The following is an 18,066-nucleotide window of genomic DNA, read 5'->3' on the forward strand; positions in this document are numbered from 1 at the left end:
TCATACTCAGCTTAGCGACATAGTGTCTCACTAAACTGAAATAAACTAATAAATAAACTAAATTAAGTCATAATAAAAATAAATAAAATATCAACAGAATGTGAATGGAATAAGTCACTTAAATATAATCTATAATTGTTCCACATACAATATTTTATACCTAATAAAAGTAAACATTTGAAGAGAAAACATTTTGAATCGAACCCAGGACCTTCTAGCTGTGAGGCGACAGCGCTATCGAACAGCGCTACCGCTAAAAAAATGGTCAAGTTGTCCTCACCATAGCAGTTTTTCTTTATATCCACTGCCAGGTGTTTCAGGGCGTCTTCCACAGAACCCGGGAGGACTAAGGTGCCGCAGCGTCGACACACACAAGTGCAGCTTGTGTGTGTGTGTGTGTGTGTGCGTGTGCGTGTGGATATGGAGATAGGAGGCTTTTCAGACTGTGAAGCGAAGTGAGAAAGAAACAAACGCTGGACGTAACAATCAGTCTGGATCCCAGGCTAACATTAGAGACTCCATATTGGGGCATAGCTGACCCGTAAAATCTATATTTGGGCATGGCTGACTTATGACCTCATCATGATGACACAGCTGAATTGTATAAAATATCAATTATTGAATTTTCCACAACCAAGACCCCATCTTCAAGGACCACAAGACGTGTATTGTTAACTGTATTTTACCGTCGGCGGTTGTGTTTGAAATGTTTTGCTGGACTTTGCATCTGGAAGACGTAAATAAAACAAATGCAAGACTATTTGGCGCTGTTGCAACAGTAGGGCTCAAGTTGTACTGCTTTGGATCAGTGTGTCTCCTTGGCAACAGTTCGGATGAGGACCCATATGAAGACCTACATGACGTGATGCTTGTGCACATCTTAAACACAGAGTCTTTGAGCTGGAAAACGTTGCACCCAGAGACAACTGGACCTGCTCCACAAAGTATGACAGGTGGCCACACAGCTGTGCTGATAGACCATATTGTCTATGTCTTGGGTGGGCGGTGCCGTGCCGCATTTGATGTTGACACCCACAGATGGTTCAAGCCCAAGGTTTGTGGCACTGTTCCAGAGGCCAGGTGGGGACACTCAGTCTGTGTGTGGGGGAAGGCCATGTATGTATTTGGAGGAGAGACCCGGCATCAAGTGCTCACCAATGACATGTACAAGTTCGACACCAGCACAATGATCTGGTCTTTACTGAACACCAATGGCACTCTGCCACCTGCTACTCGCTCTCACTCTGCCACCGTCATCGGGACAAAGATGTTTGTAATTGGGGGCAAGGGTAGGGAGGACTTAAACACCATCAGCGTGTTTGACAAAGAGACCAGCTGCTGGCAGAGCGTAACCTCTACAAATCTTTGCACACATCTAGAACGTTTTTCATCCTTTGCCTACAATGGAGAGCTGCACATACTTAGTTACTTCAATGATCTGTGGAAATTCAATTCAGAGACATGCTCCTGGAAGATGTTAAAGCCCAGGGAAGAAGTTAAAGCCCCGTGTGCAGACGGGTTGCACAGTGGCGTGGTGGGAGATCGTATCTTCCTCTTTGGAGGATTCAGAGGTCACATAGTCGATGACCTGTACATGTTAGACTTTAGTCCTGGTCTCAGGATGTTATGCAAGCTAGCAGTTATTCGGTACGATCTGGAGAAGTCAGAACTGCCACATGACATCAGGTGGGAACTAGCAGCCATGACTAACAAAAGCCACTGCGGAAACTACTATGAAGAAAGAATTAAAAGAAATGAAGAAAGAAGAATGGAAAAAATGAAAAAAATGAAAAAAATGAAAGAAAGAAATGAAGAAAGAAATGAAGAAAGAAGAATGGAAAAAATGAAAAAAATGAAAAAAATTAAAGAAAGAAATGAAGAAAGAAGAATGGAAAAAATGAAAAAAAAAAAGAAATGAAGCAGGGGCGTAGCACCAAATCCTGGGCCCTGGGACAAAGATTCACTGTGGGCCCCCCTATGATTTTTTAAAAAGATTATTATTATTTATTAATTATTTATTTTTAGCCCCCCCCCCCTTACCTGGGGCCCAAGTAACTCAGTCCCACTTAAGCCTGTGCAGCTAAGAACTTGCTTTTATACCATACAGCAGTTATATGGAATGGGTTGGCTGCAAGTGTTAAGTCCATTAATAACTCCATTGTTAACTTCAAGTCCTCCACAAAGACCTGGCTGAATAGCAGCTGGATCTAATTATAACCATCAATGAGTTGAGTCGTAGCAGTTTCTTTTTATAGAACACCTGCTATTCTTTGCTACTCTAGTTGTCTAGAATTTCTGCTCCTAGATTCGAGATGTGTCGAGGTGTCCATGAAACACCTGAACTGCTCCCTCCGAGGACTCAATATCACCCCCTGAGCAGCCATCAGGCTGATGGCTCTTTATCCCATTTAAACAGGGAATTTTATGCACGCATTTCAACCTCTAAAACCGCGGGCATAGGCGGCGGGTAATGAAGGCTAGGGTAGGCTAAGCCTTCCCAAATGTTATGCTGGGAAATACTGGGAATTGTGCAAATTATATATAATATGTGCGCAGCATTATTTAGTTACTTTTAAAAAATAATAATTAAATAACCTAACCCCAACCCATAACCGAAATAAAGTAACCAAAAAGAAACTAACAAAATCCGCCCAGAAACCGCATTTTTTTTTCGTGCACGGATTTCGGCGCCCGCGCGCAATCCCAGCCTTCCCAGTTGTCAAGCTCACTCGCCGCCTATGACCGCGGGCGCTTTTCCGCTGTTCTGACCTTGAAGCCGGGTGAACGGATACGTCATTTTGTAGTTTTTCCACTCGTTTCCGGTCTCATGGCCAATGAAATGCATCATGAGTCGATATAATACACGCCCCTGAATGTCGCAATGCATTATGCGTTTTTTAGTAATATTCTTTTTTTTGTGAAGTAGTGATAAGTGGAGATACATTATGTTTAGATTATGTTTGATGACGACCGCAACGAGGATGGTGATGATGAGGATGACATCAAAGGTAAAAACATAATTATGCACATGCTTTGCTTTGTTTCCGACTGTCGAATAAACCCTCCTGTGTCAGTAGCCAATGAGAGGATAATAATCCCTCCTGTGTCAGTAGCAAATGATAGGATGACAAGACCAGGAGACCTGGTTCTGCCAGACCCAGGCTAAGCCTGACTTCACATGACGTGTCAGCCTGTGTCTATGCCCATGTATGGACGAAAGGGGGACAGACTTTTCTGGCTGGGACCTAAGGACAAACGGACAGGGCCATGTTTTTTGCCCATGTATGGAGAAAACAGGTACAAAACATGCCCATGTATGGACGAAAGGGGGCTTTTCTGACTGGGACCTAAGGAGAAATGGACATGCCATGTATGGACGAAACAGATACAGAGCCTCATGTAAGCCATACCCTTCGGGTCTGGCAACAATAATCCCTCTGAACTGTTTGAAGTGACCGTTTTAGAGAGATTTAGATTACATTATATTAGATTAGTTGTTCTTTATTATCCACAAGGGAGAATAATTTTGCTCGGGTCAGTACAGACAAGATGACAAATAAAAACACCACAGTTAAAAGACACCACAGTAAAAGACAATAAAAACATGAGGTAACTAAATATAAAACTGGAAGACTCATTAAGCACTGAGCTTGTTTAAGATGAGATCCCCATGCACACAAATCATGATGACATATAAGAGACAGACAGATATTGTTGAAACTCTTAAAGGACTGTATACTGTTTAGGTTCGGATATATTGGTGCCGCCTTGGTGTGTCGGCAAAAACACATTCAGAGTCAAAGTTGCAGTTTACACAGTGGGGACTGTGGCTTTACTTCCATTCATAGCAGGTGATTGGCAGAGTTGTACATTGATTGTGGTCTAGAAAGTAAAAACAAAATGGCAACAGGTTTGTACCAAAATACTAACATATCTCTGCAAAATATCAAACAATGCAATACCAAATAAAATAATAAAAGCAGAATATCGGTGATATCTGTGATTACAGTTAAGCATCTTCATTAAAGGAGCCACCATGAATTAAAAAAAAAAAATTGATATTTAATATCATATGGTGTATGTCCCTCAAACAATTTTCAAAAGGTTTGAGCCTAAATCAACACTCAGATATACTCATCCCAAGTCAATTCTCTCAGGCTTATAAAGCACTTTCAGCTGCAATACCAAAACGTCCTGTTGGGCAGAGGGGTGCTGTACTGCGGTACTGAGCAATTCTGTCTGTCAAAATACATGGGCAGAAAGTTTGGTGATGTAAGCAAACTTGCCATTCTGAGATGGCCTGTTTAGACACGCCCATTCTGAAAATCTCTGAAATGAGAATGAATGACTGAATGTTAAAAAAAAAAAAAATTGGGGTACCTAACACTGGGGAGCCCAAAAAATACCCCAAAAAAAAAAAAAAAAAGTGAAATTCATGGTGTGTCTCCTTTAACATTGTACAGAAATAACTACTTCAAAAGCTCTATAATACTTTCATTCAATTCACATAACCAACAAATAGGCTGCTTCATCATCAAAACATAATGGCAACAGGTTTGTACCAAAATACTAACATATCTCTGCAAAATATCAAACAGTGCAATACCAAATAAAATAATAAAAGCAGAATATCGGTGATATCTGTGATTACAGTTAAGCATCTTCATTAACATTGTACAGAAACAACTACTTCAAAAGCTCTATAATACTTTCATTCAATTCACATAACCAACAAATAGGCTGCTTCATCATCAAAACATTCACAATGCAAATTATCAAACAAACAGCAATATTAACAGCAAACTTAGGTTGATAATCAAATCAGGTAGGCTGCAAGCATGAAATAATTGTTACTAAGAACACACACACACATCACTTACTAAACGTCAGTGCACAAGCATGCACCTCTCTGCAAGGAGTTTGTCTGTGGAGTGATACTGAAAACTGAAGACTAACTGGCTAACACAGCTGAGTCTACCTCTGATAATTGAACTAGCGGTGTGTCTTAATTAGCTCTCATTAGCAGATCAAAGGCCCCAGGGCAGCCTGACCTAGATCAAATGCCTGCTAGCAGGGCAGCCTGACATATTGACCTTACCAACAGATATAGAGCATCACAGTTCCGCCATTTCCTGGTGCCGGAAGTAAATACTCGATGCATTTTTCCCATTGACTTTTCCAAAAATATTTATATCAATCAATTTAAGCCTAGAATCAAGCTATCCAGGATAGCGGTGAATCATGACCATAAAACCTTTTTTTCTGTGATTTTTTAAATTTTTATATTTAATGATATGATACTATATTTAATAAATACCCTTTGTTTTGCCGTTTTCAAAAAAGTTTTTTCACAGAATCAAACGTTTTATGGTCATGATTCAACGCTATCCTGGATAGCTTGATTCTAGGCTTAAATTAATTGATATAAATATTTTTGTAAAAGTCAATGGGAAAAATGCATTGAGTGTTTACTTCCGGCACCGGGGACTGCGATGCTCTACACACACTACTATACAGAATGTCATACAATCAGTTTACAGGTTACTGGTCTGAAAAGTGAAAAATCACACCCAGTGTGAAGTGGGCGGTGTGTGGTCATCACAACATGACTCACTTAAAAAAAACATAAATGTGTTTTTTAAAGTCCATACTGCTATTCATAGGGCTGCACATGTGTTTCGCTAGCCAATCACAGTCACTGAATTTGACGGTGCAGGATTGGTCAGTGTCCAAACCTCACTTATAGGGGGCGGTTACACCGCCCCAAAAATATGTACAAGAGAAGAAAAATAAAGGGGGGGGGGGGGGGGGGGGGTAGGTTAGGGCTTGGGGTAGGTTAAGACTTGGACAGGGGCCATTTTAGAATTGCAGCCTCCTGAAAGTGTATCTTTAGGGCAGTTTTGAAAGTGAGTAGGGTTTTACACTCCTTTACTCCTTTTGGTAGGGCATTCCACATTTTTGATGAATAGCATGAGAACGAGTTACTTCCCTTTGTTGAGCCAAAAAAGGGTTGAACATGATTTGTGGAGCTGCCTCTGGTGTTGTGATCATGGACATCATTAACATTTTGGACAAAATGGACGGGATTTTGAAACCCAATGATATATTAGAGACATCAACAAGGAAATGTCAAACTTTATATGGGCAGGCAGGAAACCCAAAATTAAACTAGAGACCCTACAACTCCCAGTAGGAAAAGGTGGATGGGGTCTACCCAAGGTGGAAAATTATGTGTGGTCTATAGACGGGTTTCCTGTTAGTAAACATGAGAGGATATGACCGCGCAGAGGAGGGGGAAACCTATAGAGGGCGCCATTACCCGCAGCAGCTCTGGTCAAATGTCCATTCATAAAAGAAATGATCTTCACCGGGTTTAATGAAAGTAGATTAAATTATGCAGTTTGTAATACCTGTTTACTCAATAAAAATGATTTGTCGGAAGTTGGATCTGTTTGTATATAATAGCAGCATTATGCCTATTATGCCTATAATAGCAGAATTATGGCTATCTAACTCCCGAACACAACAACAGAGTGAACGGCGCAACAATTCGTTTCCCCCGAGCATGCGCAGATTGCGCATTCTGCTCTGTGATGACGTTGCGCGGAAATCCGTCTATACATGGCAGAATTATTTCTTCATGGGTAACCCAACAAGGACTACCGTGGTTTGAAATAGAAACATTTATTTGTAAACCATTCTCTCCAATTAATATATTAAATAAACGATTGAGTGAATTACCACACATAACTAGAGACAATCCACTAATAACTAATGTAATCAAAACTTGGAATAAATTAAGAAAAATATTTAAAGAAACTATTCCTTTGAATATGCTTTCAACCTTGGTGGACAACCCAGACCTATCAACTGAGGGTGTAGGACCCAGCCTCAAAACATGGCAAAGTCTTTTTGATAATGGGAATTTTAAAACATTTGAATCGTTGAAGACCCAGTATAATATTCCCACTAATGATTTTTATAAATATCTGCAACTTCGACACTATGTAAATAAGAAAATGAATACCCTTAATGTACAAGTCGATTCGTATCCACTAGAAAGATTTTTCATGGACCAACAGAAACAAGAACATTTTGTATCAAAGTTCTATTCTGAGCTGCAAGAACTGAATCAGAATAGACTTTCCCAGCTGAGAACAAGTTGGAGTACAACACTCAATGTGACAATCTATAATAAGATCTGGGAAAGAATCCTGCTGTTGCCTTCCAAAATATCAATATGTAGCAGATACAGAGAGATGCAATATAATATTGTACATAATGTGTACATATCCCCATATACGTACAGTAAATATACAGCAGGCGTCTCCCCTAACTGCCCTAAATGCAAAACATCAGTTGGAACTAGATTCCACTGTTTATGGGAATGCATACAAATTCAAGTATTCTGGATGGCAATATGCAAATAAATTCTAGACAACTAGAGTAGCAAAGAATAGCAGGTGTTCTGTAAAAAGAACCTGCTACGACTCAACTCATTGATGGTTATAATTAGATCCAGCTGCTATTCAGCCAGGTCTTTGTGGAGGACTTGAAGTTAACAATGGAGATATTAATGGACTTAACACTTGCAGCCAACCCATTCCATATAACTGCTGTATGGTATAAAAGCAAGTTCTTAGCTGCAGGGGCGTAAGTGGGACTGAGTTACTTGGGCCCCAGGTAAGGTGGGGGCTAAAAATAAATAATTAATAAATAATAATAATTTAAAAAATCATAGGGGGGCCCACAGTGAATCTTTGTCCCCAGGGCCCAGGATTTGGTGCTACGCCCCTGCTTCATTTCTTTCTTTCATTTTTTCCATTCTTTCTTCAATCTCTATTCTTTTAATTCTTTTTTCATTGTAGCCTCCGCACCAGCTTTTGTTAGTCATGGCTGCTAGTTCCCACCTGATGTTATGTGGCAGTTCTGACTTCTCCAGATCGTACCGAATAACTGCTAGCTTGCATAACATCCTGAGACCAGGACTAAAGTCTAACATGTACAGGTCCTCGACCCAGTGACCTCTGCTTCCTCCAAAGAGGAAGATACGATCTCCCACCACGCCACGGTGCAACCCGTCTGCACACGGGGCTTTAACTTCTACCCTGGGCTTTACCTTCTTCCAGGAGCAGGTCTCTGAATTTAATTTCCACAGATCATTGTAGTGACCAAGTATGTGCAGCTCTCCATTGTAGGCAAAGAATGAAAAACGTTCTAGATGTGTGCAAAGATTTGTAGAGGTTACGCTCTGCCAGCAGCTGGTCTCTTTGTCAAACACGCTGATGGTGTTTAAGTCCTTCCTTCCCAAGCCCCCAATTACAAACATCTTTGTCCCGATGACGGTGGCAGAGTGAGAGCGAGTAGCAGGTGGCAGAGTGCCATTGGTGTTCAGCAAAGACCAGATCATTGTGCTGGTGTCGAACTTGTACATGTCATTGGTGAGCACTTGATGCCAGGTCTCTCCTCCAAATACATACATGACCTTCCCCCAGACACAGACTGAGTGTCCCCACCTGGCCTCTGGAACAGTCCCACGAACCTTGGGCTCGAACCATCTGTGGGTGTCAACATCAAATGCGGCACGGCACCGCCCACCCAAGACATAGATAATATGGTCTATCAGCACAGCTGTGTGGCCACCTGTCATACTGTGTGGAACAGGTCCAGTTGTCTCTGGGTGCAACGTTTTCCAGCTCAAAGACTCTGTGTTTAAGATGTGCACAAGCATCACGTCATATAGGTCTTCATATGGGTCCTCATCCGAACTGTCGCCAAGGAGACACACTGATCCAAAGCAGTACAACTTGAGCCCTACTGTTGCAACAGCGCCAAATGCTTTTATATTTGTTTTATTTACGTTTTCCAGATGCAAAGTCCAGCAAAACATTTCAAACAACGGTAAAATACAGTTAACAATACACGTCTTGGGGTCATTGAAGATGGGGTCTTGGTTGTGGATTTTTTTTTGTTTTTTGTTTTGTTTTATACAATTCAGCTGTGTCATCATGATGAGGTCATAAGTCAGCCATGCCCAAATATAGATTTTACGGGTCAGCTATGCCCCAATATGGAGTCTCTAATGTTAGCCTGGGATCCAGACTGATTGTTACGTCCAGCGTTTGTTTTTTTCTCACTTCGCTTCACAGTCTGAAAAGCCTCCTACTGTATCTCCATGAACACACGGGAGAAAACTGACCGCGGCTTCTACTGGTCTGTGGACACGCACACACACACACACACACACACACACACACACACACACACACACACACACACACACACACACACACACACACACACACACACACAAGAGAATACAAACAGGGGCTCTGTCTCTCTCTCTTGTCTGTTAATAGGACTGATATGAACAACAAATGCATTCTGCATACCGTCCATGGCCCCAGTGCTCACAGACCATCCAACCTCTCCTCTGTTCCTCATAGGAGATGTCGTCTGTCTGCCTGTACATGTAGTTAAAGTTCAGTTTTTTATTGCGTCTTGTGGATACATGAGTAAAAAGTACTTTTGTTCGGCTCTCACAATTCTGATTGGTCAATCACAGGCTCACAGCAGACTGTTATTTTGTGATAGCAGACGGCTGCTATGAATGATACAGTGGTTCTCGTGCGGTTTCCTAGTGAGAGTCGAGACTCCACAATACATACATACATACATACATACGGACGGACGGACGGACGGACGGACGGACGGACGGACGGACGGACGGGCGCGCGCGCGCACACACACACACACACACACACACACACACACACACACACACACACACACACACACACACACACACACACACACACACAGTAATGTCATGAGATGTATGGAGCGGGCTAGTGTGAGCCAGTCAGTGCTCACCTAGATGGATCTGTCACGACCGTCATGGATCAACTTTAGCCCTGAAACATGACTGTCGTACATGTAGTTAAAGTTACGTTTTTTTATTGCATCCTTAAATCCGCCCCCCCCCCCCCCCAACTTGAGCCCTACTGTTGTAACAGCGCCATATTGTCTTGTATTTGTTACAACACACACACACACACACACACACACACACACACACACACACACACACACACACACACACACACACACACACACAGAGTAATGTCATGAGAGGTATGGAGCGGGCTAGTGTGAGCCAGTCAGTGCTCACCTAGATGGATCTGTCACGACCGTCATGGATGAACTTCAACCTGGTGTTTGCACGTCCTCCCCTTTTGGCCCGTACATCTACATAAACGTTCAGATTTCAAATATAAAGTGCTTAACCCATGGCCACGGATGGTACAATTATGTACGGCCTCTCAGAAGTACCCGTATCTTCCGTATTGTTCAATAAAAGTAATTTTAATCTGATCGGTGGCCAGTTTCTTCTACGCGAACCTATAGACGGGTTTCATGTTTGTAAACATTGAGAGGATATGACCGCGCAGAGGAGGGGGTAAGCCAACTAAGCCTATAGAGGGCGCCATTACCCGCAGCAGCTCTGGTCAAATGTCCATTCATAAAAGAAATGATCTTCACCGGGTTTAATGAAAGTAGATTAAATTATGCAGTTTGTAATACCTTGTTTACTCAATAAAAATGATTTGTTGGAAGTTGGATCTGTTTGTATATAATAGCAGCATTATGCCTATTATGCCTATAATAGCAGAATTATGGCTAGCTAACTCCCGAACATAACAACAGAGTGAACGGCGCAACAATTCGTTTCCCCCGAGCATGCGCAGATTGCGCATTCTGCTCTGTGATGACGTCGCGCGGAAATCCGTCTATCGGTTGGGAGGTGTACTGCACTCTGATACATTATAACCATTGGAAATGGCCACCGATCGGATTAAAATGCTTTTTAGAAGGTGGAAGATGAGCAGGGACTCAGTGATTGTCTGCAATGGTTTCAGGTGGGGAGAGGACGCTGACACTATAAAATCATTACGGGAGGGGCACTTTGGTCCTGCCGACGGAGAGAAGAGGCTACATTTGGTCTCCTGTAGGAAGATAGGGATGGGGAATAGGCTCTATTCACAGCAGCCATATTATGAAAACATTCACAGGTGTTACCAATGATACTAATGAAGGCTCTGTTCCATTCTGCTCAAACAGAGTCAGGGTGCTGGTATTGTGCATGTTGGCCCACTGGAAACACTACAACAGCTACACCAGTGGGTCTACAGTTGGGGTCCAGCCGTCCAGGGACCCTCATGGGCTTCCAAACGTCTGAGAGTGTACAAATGGAACCAAATGGACAGCTGACCTAGTCAAGTGTTGTCAGCACAGCACGCCGTCCAGCGAAGTTATTCCCTGGGGAGTTGGAACTTGGACGACGTCACAGCTCAGAGCCCAGGGGGTCGCGCCACTAGGGGCGAGCTAAGTAGGCCTACCTGTTTAGTCAAGTACGTTTTGAAAACCAAACTTGTACTAGACTATTTATACAGTAGAATAAGCATAGGGTTATTGATACTTTTACTTAAGTAAAAAATGTTTTGAGTACTTCATCCATCACTGCTCACACCCACCACTACACCAGTGGTTCTTCTCAAACTAGGGGTCGGGACCCCCAGGGGTCCGCAAATTATTTTGCAGGTTCCCCAGCCCAGATGATTAGCTTAATGTGCAACATTGTTGTCTCACTCAACAGTAAACAAAACAAACCAACATACAGTATATAAGTGTATACAGGGTATCTGCACATTTATAAAGTGACAATTTAAGGACTGTTAAGCGTAAGCAACCCCGGCTAATATAGTCCGGGAGCCAAAGGGTGATTTTTGGCTGAACGTGGTTTCGTCGGTAAAAGTTTTTTTCTCAACTGATTCTTGCTGCTGGGGGTCCCCTCTTAAGGATTCAAGAGGGTGCCCAGTGAAATCCCTTGAGCATTTTTTATTATTAACCCCTTAATGCCCAAAACACTAAAAATTCACCCAAAATAGACTTCTATGGTATTTCATGCAAAATACTTGATCTAAATGCTTAAATTTGGTTTCTACAGTGTGTATCCATGTAAGTGGATGTGTACAGTGCATTAGATTTAATATGTATGCATTTTTTTTATATTAACCCCTTCCTGCCCAGAACAACATAAATCTTTAAACTGTGATATTGTACATGCACAGAAATCAAATCAAATCAAATGCATTAGATCTGCTTTCTACAATAGTGGAACTTGTTTCCTTTTGGATGAATGCACATTAACCCTTTCAGGCCTTCCATCTTGAGCATCCTGCACAAAAATATCTACAGAACATATTCCCCTGGGGGGGAAAAAGAAAAGAAAAAAACATTCAAAAAATATATATATATATTCCCCCAGCCCTAAGCCACCACTGCCTCAACTTATCCGCCCCAATAACCACGCGAGCCACCTTCCGGATAACCATGTCATTGGACAACCCGAGTCGGAAGACTCGGCGGGCCTGGGCTGCAGAGACAACCGAGCGGAGCTGCAAGAGGCCGATGCCGCCATCGGAATTGCATGAGTAGAGGATCCCGTTGCTAGACGATTGATGCAAGCGGAACCACTCCCTCACTCTGACCCGGATAGCCTTGTCTACATCCCTCAAGGGTGTGATCCGCGGCGTAAAGAACCCTCGGTAGGGCAAAGCGGTTCAACAGATCAAACTTCATTCGGGGATCGAGGGGGGCCCTGCCGATCCTGTCACTCCACGCGGAGATCGAGGCTTCGCAGGCCGGAGCCGAAAAAACGTCAAGCGGGCTCACTCTAAGGCCGATATTTCTCGTAACCAGCAGGATCGATCAGGTGCAACCGCTCACCGTCAAAGGCCCAATCGGTGTTAACATTGTAGGTGAGCCGGCCGCCCTTCTTTTCGATAAAGAACCCATGACACTTACCGGCGTTAACCTGCATGCCGGTAAGTTGGCAGAAAGCCCCCAGAATGTTCAAGTTTCTCCGCATGCCTTCCCTTGAGTCACTAAACAATGCTAGATCGTCAGCAAACACCATCGCCACCACGGAGACATCCCCGAAGGAGAATCCCCGCCCTTCGCGTTCGATAGTGGTGATTAATGGATCAACCGCTAGATTGAAAAGTAGGGGAGACAGGGAGTCACCCTGTTTCACACCCACCTTCATTTCAATGTCTGGTGTTGTCCCTCCCCCACACCTGACCCTCGTCGTACATCCATTGTAGCCCGCAAAGATTACGTCCGCCATGTGCCGGTCGAGACCCCGCCCCTCCAGCACCGCCCGGAGGTAATGATGCGAGACCGTATCAAACGCTTTTTGGAAATCGATGAACACCACACCCAAAGGTTTGCCCTGCCCCTTACTGTGCTTTAACGTCGACTCGAGTAACATCAAGTTCTCCGAGCAGCCAGACGAGGGAATGAACCCCCGCTGTCGAGGGTGTAAGGGGCAGGCGGCTCTCATTCGCCCGTCGAGGATACGGGAAAAGAGACCGATAATCACCGAGGCGATGGTAATGGGCCTCCAGTTGCCAAGTAGGACTAGCTTGGCGGGGTCATCACTTTTAGGGATAAGCGTCGTACGGCACCGCTTCAGGCACTGGGGGACATAGCCAGCGACCAACCACGACGAGTAGATGTGCGCGAGTTGCGAGCCGTCAGGGTCCCATAGTAGCAACTCAGAACGAGTGATACCGTCGGGACCGGCCGCTTTGCCATTCTGCATGCGCTGGAGACAAGAGTGAACCTCTTCACCCGAGATCAAATCGCTGAGGACAGTATTGTCAGCCCCACCGAAGGAACGGAAATGGCCCAGTCCAAGAAACGGTCGCTCTAGTCCCCAAGCATTTTGGTAGAAACGATGTATTCCATGCATGGGTATCGGACACCCGATAACATTGTCCCCGTCTAGGACAGTTTTGGCTAACCGCTTCCTATCAGAGTGGTACAGCCGCCTCAGAAACACCCGGCGGTGAAACCTTTGCAGGCGACTGCCCCTTCTGCCAGGCACTTCTCCACTTATCTCTCTCTGGCGACGCAACTGTTTCGGCGGAGACCCCAGGCTACTAATTAGCCAGTTAGCTTTGGCTTCAATGGATCGCACCGAACACTCTTCAATCTTCAAAAAGAGGTCGGAGTCTTCCCCCAGTCTGACCCCATCAATACCCGCGTCTTCTACAAGACGTTGAAGCGCCTGTTTCATCAATGCGGGCTGTAACGGAATCATGTCAGGAAATTTCAGCCCTTGGACGAGTGTTTCATCATCCAGCACGACTGGGGGACGACCGCCTCTCGCACGGTCAGCCTTTTCAAGGCTACAAGCCTTACCCCTCACCTGCTCCTCCGTCCTCCCCCGCCCCAGGTCTTTAGCCACGGACTTCCACGACCAGGTATCTCTGGGACGGTTCATAAGAACTCGTAGCTCATTGACCTCCTCCACGGTCCAACGCCGGTGCTTACGCCCCCGAACCTGCTGTTTCCCACGTCCCGGGTTCTCGCTTGGCATGTTCAGTTATTTGTGTCTGCTTAGCATGTGATTGGTCCGGCCGGCACGTGAGAAGGCCCTGAACGAACAGAGCCCACAGGAAAAGTTAACCAACGCCCGGCGCTGGTCCACGATAACCGGTTTGCACCAGGCAAAGTGGCACCGCACCGCACGCGGTTTAGAGCTCTCCCAGGTATCATTTACTGCATTTGTACCTTACCGTCAAATCATGGTGTCTGGACGCAAAAAGCGGAACCAGTGAAAGGACACCGACGATAGGTACGCCACAAAGAACACACGGCCTATCAAATGGGATAGGGATAGACAGGACACGGGGGAGTTGACCGGAGCCGGCCGCGGAATCTCGGAGGTATAGTCTCCCGGCGGCGTGCACTGCGACGGTCACCACTTCCTCCTTTGCCCCCTAGCCAGGTCGACGGCATGTTACGGGGGATCGGCGCCCGTGGCCCGGTACGCAGCTGTTTGGTCGGTCGCCGGAGTACGCGATGCAAGCAGGGTTTGAGAAACGGAGTCTCCGGAGAGCGCCTTTGCGCCCCCGCCGCATACGGATCTCCTCGCCGAGCCCCGTGGTGGGGCTCGAGGCGAGGCCGACAGTGGGGGCCCTCAGGCGGTCCGTGGCAGGGCAACTTGGTCAGACGGTGCGTCTCGGTCTCGCTAGGCCGGGGTCGGCCGCGGAGGAGTGCGGAGGACAGGCCACCGAGGCCTCTCCGCACGTGGTCCCTCCGCGCCTGGCTGGGCCCGCAGGCTGCAAGCAGCGTCCGTTGACGGGCATCTTCCACCAGCATGCGACCCAGTGAAATTTGGATGGGAAAAAGACATAACTAACAGTTCACTGAGCCCAACCACTCTACCTGAAGGTTGCAAACCTGCCCCAGACTACATTTTGCAAATGATTAAATGTGGCTGCAAAACTGACAACCCATGCAATTCCAAAAAATGCAGCTGCAGAGTACATGGTTTGCCATGCACATTGTCCTGTCACTGTTATGTTGTAGGATGCTCAAGACAGTTTTAGATAGGATTCTTTCCTTTTTCTTTTATAAATTCCTTTAAACTTGTTTTTTCTCTCCGTCTCTGATTCTGGTGTCTCAGGAAAATGTGGTTAGTTGGTATCATTGGACCTTAACATGGGATATGCTGTATATGACCACTTCCACATAAACATTATTAATTTCTTATACAGCTAATTTGAAGCATTTGAATTGATTTACTGTGCATAACATGTCATAAATCAAAAATTTTAATGGATGTTGGTGCTTCGGGTGTGAAGGAGTTAATATCTATGAAATGTTCTAATGTGAAATCAAAAAACAAAATTTTACACATCCACGTTCATTGATAAACACTGTAGAAATCAAATTTTATGCGCTATATCAATATTTTTGCATAAAATGCCATAAAAAACGTTTTTTGTTTTTGGGCATTTAAGGGTTAATGACTAAAAGATGGTTGGCCTCAAAGGAAACATGACCAGTTCCACTATTAGACTTAGTAGAAAGCAGATCTGATGGATTTGATTTGATTTCTTTACATGTTCTATTTCACAATATCACAGTTTAAAGATTAAGTTGTTCTGGGAATGAAGGGGTTAATATTTAAAAGTTTACAAATATTAAATCTAATGCACTGTACACATCCACTTACATGGATACACACTGTAGAAAGCAAATTTTAAGCAATTAGATCAAGTATTTTGCATGAAATACCATAGAAGTCTATTTTGGGTGAATTTTTAGTGTTTTGGGCATTAAGGGGTTAATAATAAAAAATGCTCAAGGGATTTCACCGGGCACCCTCTTGAATCCTTAAGAGGGGACCCCCAGCAGCAAGAATCAGTTGAGAAAAAAACTTTTACCGACGAAACCACGTTCAGCCCCATGACTCCCGGACTAATAAGGATGGATCTCAAACTGATGATTTCAGAACATTTATTCCAAGAACCACCGTAAGAGCTGTAGGTGCGAAAGCACAGAAAACAGTACAATCATTACAAATATGTCTGACAAACACATCATAAATCATACTGAAATGTGGCTGAATGCTCTATAAGAAATGAAAAGTGACACAGATGAATCAATAAACATTTGACAATATATCCTGTGTTACAATTACTAAGCATGAATAGTTTTTCAAACCAAAATGACAATCTCTCTTTAGAGCGCAAAACATGTGTTATCTTAATCACAAAGTGGATTTTATCTTCTTAAACCAACAACAATGAAATGTAAGTTATTATTTGTATAATATATCTCCTTTTAGCAAACATAAAATGTACCTTTTAGTCTATGCACTGTTATTATGAATTACCGATCTAAACCCATGTAGTAAAGTGCATTAATCTGTGAGACTATTTTGCCATTGTTTAAGGAGAATTAAGGAGTCAAGGCATTCCTTCTCCTCAGTTGATTTTATTAAGGAGAGAAGAGGATTACTTACATGGTTACAGAGATCAGGACATGGCAGCTTTCAGCAGGAAAAGAGACAGAGTAAAACACAGCATTGATATTTATAGTTGGTGTGTATGCACATGCACACTGTTATCTATAGGTCTGTGCACGAGGTGTGTGTGTTGAGGTCCACATGTCTAAACAGGGTGGATCCTATATGTGTGTGTGTGCATGCACGGATGCACTTCAGTGTGCACGTAGGTGCGTGTGTTAGACTATGTGTGTAAATGAGTATGTGCTAGATTAAGGAGTTGGGTGTGTGTGTGAGGCTATTGTGTGAGTTGGTTAAGACAATATAGTGGTCATCTAGGGTCAGATGACCCCAGGAGATACTGACATCTGGACCTCCTAAGAGAATGGCCCTTTATCTCATGAAAAGGTTTAGGGTTACTATAGCTAATCAGGAATGTCTCCCAGACCAGCTAGTATCAGTTTTAAGGTTGTCCATAGTAATCAATGGACTATGTTTATTAGGCCTTTGTAGTATTTAGTAGTATGCATAGTTATATCATAATGTGAGTGCATCACAATATGGGTACTGGTATATTAGTGTATAATGATATGTGATATTATGCATGGATGCATGTAAGTAAGTACAAGGACCATGTGCTGTTTAAATGCCTGTTCCTCATTAACAAGTGTGTGTGGCATCCTGTGGGGGGATGAGTGTCTCTAAGTCAGTTAGTTCCTATGTGTGTTCATTATTAGACTATATGCTTAGTTCTAATATACTACATATCCCCCCTATGGAGGGCCCTAAAGGTCCTCCATAAACGTGGGGACACGAAAACCATAGAACCTAAAGTAACACAAATTAAAAGGCATCAAAGAACTAACTAGACATTAGTACCAAAACACAAACCATAAAAACCTGCTACTCCTCATGTACAGTAGAAAAAGAACAAATGTGTTAGGATAATCCAGACCCCCCTTGACAAACAAAAACTGTAACACAAATAGGCTACACAGGCTTCAAAAGATAACTAAAATGACAATCTATAAAAACAGAAGGACATACAAATCGCCATTTACTATGCGCATCAAAACACTAAAAATCGCCTATATCAAAACGCACTAGCAAACGATCTCTGTCTTCATCAGGGTCTCTGACGGACATCTGTCTTCATGAACGGAAAACCCGGTTCACGAGAAAAGATAGAGTAAAGTTAAGAT

Source organism: Gymnoscopelus microlampas (assembly GCF_963454915.1).
Source record: "Gymnoscopelus microlampas genome assembly, chromosome: 15".
Taxonomy (NCBI): domain Eukaryota; kingdom Metazoa; phylum Chordata; class Actinopteri; order Myctophiformes; family Myctophidae; genus Gymnoscopelus; species Gymnoscopelus microlampas.